The following is a 6,510-nucleotide window of genomic DNA, read 5'->3' on the forward strand; positions in this document are numbered from 1 at the left end:
CAAGGCAGGCAGGCAAGGCAGGCAGGCAAGGCAGGCAGGCAGGCAGGCAGGCAGGCAGGCAGGCAGGCAGCATTTTACATGCTCTTGTCATATGCAGTGCTTTCCCCTCTCCTTAGCCACCAGCCCCTCCTGCCCTGCACACACTCACACTGACAAATTATAGCCTACCACCACTTGCCCTGACTTTACAGATAAAATGCAAAATTTAATTGCCCTTTCCCACATCATTTTACATAAATAGTGAGCTCTTATGACTTGAATAACTGGCCCTATGGGAAAAAGAATCTCTAAAATATATTGGCAAATTATTTTCTCTGTCATGTGGTAGTTTTTCAGACCATCCCCACCCCATCCTGGACCAGTGTGTTCATGGACTGGCCCCTTGACGGCTTCTTTTTCTCTCAAAGAAACAGCACAGAAGAAATCATCATGGATTTCAGTGTTCACAGAAAAAGAAAAATGTGAATTTCTAAACAATGCCACTGAGTTGTTTTATTCTCCTCCCTACCCCCCACCCAGCCCCTTTTTTTCATTTTCTGTCTTATTGCTTTTATCTTGCAGAAGTATCTTTAAGAGGTCCATCTGTTAAAGCTTTCCTTCCCTCTGGGTTTCTTTCCCACACATAAGCCCTCTCAGTTTCTGTAGATACAGTCAGCTTATATCTGACACCTAGTGTGTTCAGAACATTATAGTCAAGCAATACAGTTTGGGGGGGAAAGTCAATAAATGTCATTAGTATAAGCATAAGACCTGAGGGCAGGGGAGGAAAGTGAGAAACTTATGACCCTAAGTTAAAATTACAGTTTGCACAGGTAACAATGCTTTTCTCAATTGGATATACTGTCTCCCTTTCCCAAAACAACTTCTTGCAAGACTTTCTGTGTTATAAGCTATCTATCAGCTTTGGGGTTTCACCTCCAGGAACACCAATTACTCTGCTATTATTGTTAAGACTTTGTCAGCATTCACTAAAAAGTCTCATTTTTTTAGTGGGGGGTGGTGAAGGGGGGCATGTGCATTATAATTGTATAATAGAATATCTTTGAAATATAATACTTAACATAATCTAGCTATTTGGCGTCACATATACAGTACCCAAAGCATTTTGTAATCCAATTAAGTTTTACAAGAGAGTCTGAAATAGAACTAAAAGTTTAATGACTCTGAACAACTCAAGAGTCCTAATAGTAGTACTTAGATAAGTGCAACTTATCAGTATGTGGATTCTCTCTGTGTCCCCTAAATTTATGTGTGAGTTCCCTAAATGTACTATTGTAAATGCAACTCAAAAAATAGCTTTCTTTTTGGCATATGTACTTTATATATGTGCTGAACTGGTTGTATAAACACAATCTATTTTTACATGCTCTACTATTAAAAGCTCTATTTACCTGCCTGAATAATATGAAAAGGTACAAATCACAATGTGCATGAAAATACCAATAAGTTGTAAAATTCCTTCTAACCATTCTGACTATAGCTCACAAGTAAGAGTTAAAAAAGCATTACCTTTCCGGTGCTCTCTCTTTCACCAGCAGCCTCTTGTGTCGTGTGGTAAGAGCTGTACAAGTTCCTCTTCATGGAATTGGCACTGTGAAGTTTTATACTGTACTACTTACTTGTACACTCACGCTTTGGTACCACTCAAACAGAGGAGGGCTGGGGCTTTGTTTAGGATTGGTTAGAATCAGCATGACATCAGCAGATGACTGGTTTTTCCAGTGTGAGACATATTTCATAATCATTATCTAATGGAAAGCCTTTCCTAGCTGCTGTGACACTACTGGGTGATCACTGAGCCAGTTAAACCTCTGACTAACTAGACTACTTTTTAGAAAAATACTAGAATCGAGCAGCTATATCTCATCGAGTGTCCAACTTCCAACTTTTCTTTTACTATTTGCACACACACTTCTCATTATATTCAGGTTCAGTTTTATGTCTTCACATAAAACATCTGTTACTTCATGAAGTTGCTTCTATTTGCAAAGTATTTTATTGTTTCTTACAGGCATGAAATTCACAGTGCTCTTTATAGGTATTCTAATTTTACTTAAAATAAGATATTTCAGTGAGAAAAAATAGGAAAATATGTATACCTATATGATGATGATCTCCCCTCGCCAGACTTCCTCTATTATTTTACATCTTGAAATTGAATGCCTGCTTCATAAATCATTTATCACCAACAACTTTGAAAATAGTCATTCTCTGCAAGTGAACATTGTAAATATCTTTCCCAGGTCTTCAGAATCCTAATCTAATAGGAAAAAAGATTCTCATCCATCATTCTTCTTTATCAGAACTTCAAGTCCTATGATTTCTAAATTCTTACAAACATAACATGAAATTAATGAACAGACGTGAACATTCCTTCAAATAGGGGTTAAGTTCGTCAGGGTTTTCTTTGTGCGTGGGGAGGGGAGTGTTAGTAGGTATGGGAAATAACACAGGAGGAAGGACTCTTCAGACAAGAATAGAGGAGAAGGGTAGTTTGGAGGAGTACAACTGAAGCATAAGCTGGGTCCTCATGACAAGTTGAATAAAATGTGCAAAACTGGGAGCTAATGAAAGCCATATGACCAGATATGTTGTTTTGTGTCCAGGATTTAACATGCATAAAATAAACTTTTCACTGTGCCCACATGCAAAATATAGAGGCTCTGGCCTCCTGATCTATATTTTAAGCAGGTTCCTTTAGGACACCAGAAATTTTTCTGTATAAGGGGATCTGCCGTGGCTGAACACAGAAAATGTGTGGATACCAAACTGTATATGGGGGTAGAGAGTATTCTAAGAACTGTATATGCAGAAACGAAGTAGAAAATTAAAGCATTAAATTGTAAAGGAACAGAAGGAATCTGAGAAGGAAAGATGGAAACAGGATCAGTGTTGGCTAACACCACACCTGATCATCAGTTTAGACTTGGATAGACTCAATCTCTTTATAAGAAAGGAACCTCCCCACCCAATTTGATGAGCCCCCTGAGGACAAAAGCAATGGCTCTCAGGGCATCTAAACTCACCTCTTCCCACATGCATGAATCCTGGTGTTCTGGAAATACCACCATGTTCATGAGTTTGGGGGCACACAATGAACCCGAATGAGACCCAACCCCCACTGTTTACTAACCATGTACCCTCAGGCCTCAGTGTTCTCATCTATAAAGTGGGATCCATTTCTGAGTTGCCTTTCTAAACATGTGTCACAGTTATCTACAGATACCTGACTAGAGGAGCCACCCTGCTTGTGTGACTCAGACCGGGTGTGCCATCAGATGCCCACCTGCCAGGTCAGCCCACCAGCTGTGATGTAATTCACCACCTGAATCCCCAGCCTCAGAGCGGAGACACACTGGAAATGCCTCTCAACTCTTTGGAAATTAAGGTAGGGGTGGTAGAGGAAGCTGACTTCTGTCGAATATTCTGGACTGGGAGTGATCTTTCCCCTTCCAAACTCCAGGGTCCAGGGAAAGCTGGTTAGCCCAGCTCCCGACAAGCATCTCCTCTCCCTTCCTCCGTTTGGTTTCTCTTTCACTTCCTGCCCCCTCCCCCAGCAGCTCCTCACCCCCGGCCCTGCGGCCGGCTGCTAGACTGCTACCGTACCTTGAGCAACACCTGCTGGCAGCTCCCGGAGATCACGCCAGAACGCGGCCGCCAAGCCGTGCGGAGCGGCCGCCTCTATTTTTACCCAGAGCACCAACAGGGCAACTTCTTTCCAGAGCTGCTTTTGATCTCTCCCCCCCGACACACACACACGCACACACCCCACCCCGCGCCTTTTGGCAGCTAAAGAATTTAGAGGGGGTGGGAGGGGGGGGAATCCATGTTCAGTGAGTGCATCTGGGAATCTCTGAACCGGCCCTTAGTGCCAGGGCTGAAAGCACAGCCAATGTCAGGCACCAGGATGGGAACCTGCGGGCCGGCTGCAGAGCGGACAGAGGTGCGACAGAGGTATTGACGCCCCTATCCCATGGTGGAGTTGGGTCCTACCAGCTACTGCGCTAGCACAGTGGCCCGGTGCCACCGCATTTTCCACCTAGTGCAGGCGGCCTGATTGGCCACTTCACAAAGCGCCCGACTCCTAGCTGGAGCATTTACAGGGCTCTGTTCTTGCCTAGAGGAGCTGCCCCAGGAGAACCCAGCGAAGCAGCTTGCTGCGACAAGGCTCAGGAAAGGAAGCTGTGGTACCTTATTTTACTGTAATTGCAAAATGCACGACGTGCCAGAGATTTATATTTAGAAGTTGTATGTTTCTACTTTTATGTAAATGGAGCAATTAGGGCCTGTCTTGCTGCTGCTAACTCCAGGGCTTGTGCCTTGCTGGGGAGCTGGTGTTTTCAATCACAATTAGTGAGCCGATCAAAAACAAAGTTCCTTTAAGGATAAGAGCTCAGTGATGCAACCAGTGGAGAGACCAGCATCTCTGTGCCTCCCTGTGGCCCGTGGTGACATACACCTTAGGGTGTGGCTAACCTAAAGTGGTGTTTACCCATGGCAACAGCTGGCCCCATACGAAGTTGGCATAGAGCAAGAAGCAAGAATGTTCATTTTTCTTCTCAAACAAACCGTATGTCCTTCGGCTTCCATCCATGCTATTAATTGGTCTCTTTGCTCACTAGTCCTGGAATAAGGAGACAGCCCTAGAAAAAGGAACTGTTTTTCATGGCTCTGTTATTTTAGCTGTAGCTCATGCATTGCTGTTATTCAGTGAAAAATACATGCCAGGGGACGTGAACACCCCTAGCAGGTGACTGGGAAGTTGTCATTTGATTCAGCTGAAATGGCATGAAGCTGGGAGTTCAGAGTATGGACTAAGCTGCTGACAACTCAGGGTGTTTTAATTCCTTCCTTTGAAAAATCTGTTTCCAAAAAAGCATGATTTCTGGTTCATCCTGTCTGGAAACTGAACATAAAACGTGACTATGGAGAGAAATCAAAAGGACTCGAGGTGTTCACAACAGCTGATGTGTTATTCTGGGCTCAAGGCAGGAAAGCCTTGCCTAGTTGGGGAGCAGTGACTTCCTTGAGATACAGCTCAGAATCCAGAAAACGTGGGCAGGATCAGAGTGATATTTACTGCAGCAAGATTTCCGGAGTCAACTCAAACAGTTTAGGTTGAATATGGGCTGGCAAATTCTGCCTGTTTCCTGGACAGCCAGAGCCTGCCTATCACTTGGGCTGTACATTAGGTAGACATAGTTGGGACAAAGAACCGTCAGCATTTCATATTCAAAATTGAACTGGGAAGCTGTTTGCTTTTAAGTTAAATCAATGAATGGAGCTAAACACACACACACGCACACACACGCACACAAAGATGCATTAAAATTCCTCCAGAATTCATATGAAAACAAAAGTCAGAAATAGTTAATCCAAAATTGTCTTCCTAAATTTCACATTTCTCTGAAAATTACCAGAATATCCCACAAGACCTTGTACTATGTATAAGTGCAGTGTGTTCAAAGAATTTGGAAATGCCTTATCTGAACAGGGGGAATCCAGGTGCTAGGAAAAAAATGACTAGGGAAATTTAAAGAAAAAAAAAAAACGGTAAATAAACTATTATCCTTCAGTCTAGAGCGGTGGTTCTCAACAGGGGTGACTTTGCTTCCCAGGAGACATTTGGCAATGTCTGAAGACATTTTTGCTTGGCATAACAAAATGGGGAGGTGCTACTGGTAGCTAGTAGGTAGAGGCCAGGGATGCTGCTAAACATCCTACAATGCACAGGACAGCCAGCATAACAGAAAAATTATCAGGCCAAATGTTGTTTGTTTCACAGTTGAGAAACCCTGCTTTAGAGTTATAATTTTAAAGTTTCATCTAATTCTCTTCCCATCCATGCTCCAAGGGGCCTTGGCAACTATGTAAAGTATTAATAATTCTAATGATTCTGCCTCCTCCTGTGTCTTGTGCTTCCTGATTAGTGGAGGCCCACACCACACAGCAGACACTGACACAGTAAGAATACCTCTTCAACAATGTTACTGTTGTCCCAACCAGCTTTCCAGTGTAGCCTCAGTACATTTCCTGTTGGCTTTGTGTTCTAACCAAAAGCAGAATCTTGGTGACCAGCAAAAAAATGAGATGAGCTAGCCCATACCCAAGTTGTTAGGAGGCAACAAACTCATGGAAAAGAGTAAGTGGATGAGGAATAAGTTATTCATTTTAGCAATTCAGTATAAGGTAAATCCATGCGATAGAGAAGTCTCTAAAGTAAAATTCACAAAAGAGAGATTACCATGTCTTTCTCTCAGAGCAAGCCAATATAATGTAGCTTGATTTTATTTGTTTAATACAATAGGTGAAATGACACACTATCGATATCCAGAGATAAAACAGAGTGCATTGCTAAATCCTAGTGCATCTTCCAAGCAAGATTTTATTCTCCAAACTTCCTCTTTCAAAGGAAGTGGTATGACTATTGAAAGAAGGCCATGCCCCTTTAGATGTTGCTTTCCTGTGAGTACTGGCTGACTATTATGAAGGGCCCACATCACGAAAAAT

General features: G+C 42.7%; 1 protein-coding gene across 1 annotated transcript in view; it reads right to left on the reverse strand.

The window, feature by feature from the left end:
• INHBA (inhibin subunit beta A) overlaps window positions 1–1,658 on the reverse strand; it is a 15,417-nt gene extending 13,759 nt beyond the window's left edge. Inside the window, exon 1 of the mRNA XM_015599537.2 lies at window positions 1,510–1,658. The gene's annotated coding sequence lies outside the window, so the exon portion shown is untranslated. The remainder of the gene's footprint in view (window positions 1–1,509) is intronic.
• Window positions 1,659–6,510: the final 4,852 nt, after the last annotated feature.

The sequence above is a fragment of the Pteropus alecto genome, unplaced genomic scaffold (genome assembly GCF_000325575.1).
Source record: "Pteropus alecto unplaced genomic scaffold, ASM32557v1 scaffold109, whole genome shotgun sequence".
NCBI classification, from domain to species: domain Eukaryota; kingdom Metazoa; phylum Chordata; class Mammalia; order Chiroptera; family Pteropodidae; genus Pteropus; species Pteropus alecto.